The sequence below is a fragment of the Mandrillus leucophaeus genome, unplaced genomic scaffold, assembly GCF_000951045.1.
Source record: "Mandrillus leucophaeus isolate KB7577 unplaced genomic scaffold, Mleu.le_1.0 Scaffold253, whole genome shotgun sequence".
Classification (NCBI taxonomy): domain Eukaryota; kingdom Metazoa; phylum Chordata; class Mammalia; order Primates; family Cercopithecidae; genus Mandrillus; species Mandrillus leucophaeus.
The window spans coordinates 223,580-224,371 of record NW_012102621.1 but is presented as its reverse complement, the minus strand read 5'-3'; the positions used below and the strand labels follow the sequence as shown (position 1 = coordinate 224,371).

At 45.6% G+C, this 792-nt stretch overlaps 1 pseudogene; it reads right to left on the bottom strand.

Annotated features, from left to right (window-relative positions):
* LOC105542220 overlaps positions 1-775 on the bottom strand; it is a 10,955-nt pseudogene extending 10,180 nt beyond the window's left edge.
* Between the last annotated feature and the right edge of the window lie 17 nt (positions 776-792).

Below are 792 nucleotides of genomic sequence, written 5' to 3'. Positions count from 1 at the left end.
GAGACTCCGTCTCAAAAAAAAAAAATGGAGTGTGTGGTTTGACTACCTGCTGAGACGCCACACTCCTGCTGCCAGGCTGGAATCCCTCAGCTCTGGACCCCAGTTCTTTGCTAGTAACTCTTTTTTTTCTATGAACATTTAGGTACAGAGACAGTACGTGCATTCACTTCTCTTGGGCAATAAACGTGAACGACCCTACTGGCAGACGCCATCTTGCTGCCCATCATGACCCCGAGAAGGGGCGTAAGTCACATCTTTAAAATCAATTCTAGCACCTTTCTTGTTCATTTTTTATCTCAGAGCAGGAGTTGTTGGGGGCACCTTTCGAGTTCTCAGGACCACAGAGTTTTGCGTTAATCTTATAAAGCTCGAGGGCTTTAACAACTGCTACATTATTATCCATAGGAAGAAAAGTTGGACAGGAAGCACAAAACTCATTCGTGCAGGCCTCATTTCCACAGGTGGTAATGAGGCATTCCGTTAGATGCTTTGCAGCTGCTCGCTTCATTCAGTTAGCTTCAGTGTCGTCAGACTGAGGTTCTCCTGGTGATCTGTTACAGGCTGTGGCCATTCGGTGACATCAGGGTGATCACAGCTTTGAGTCACTGATTAAAAACAGGTGGCCACACCAGTCTTGCTGCTACCTTGATCTGAGCGTAGGCTTAAGAACGCATATTTCGCCAAACTTCTGAGGAGCTGGTGAATTCTAAAATCAGGCTCTTAGAGATTTTTAACATTACAGCCATCTGTATACATTTGTCAGTGCCTCTGGTTGTAAGCTGGTTGATGGTA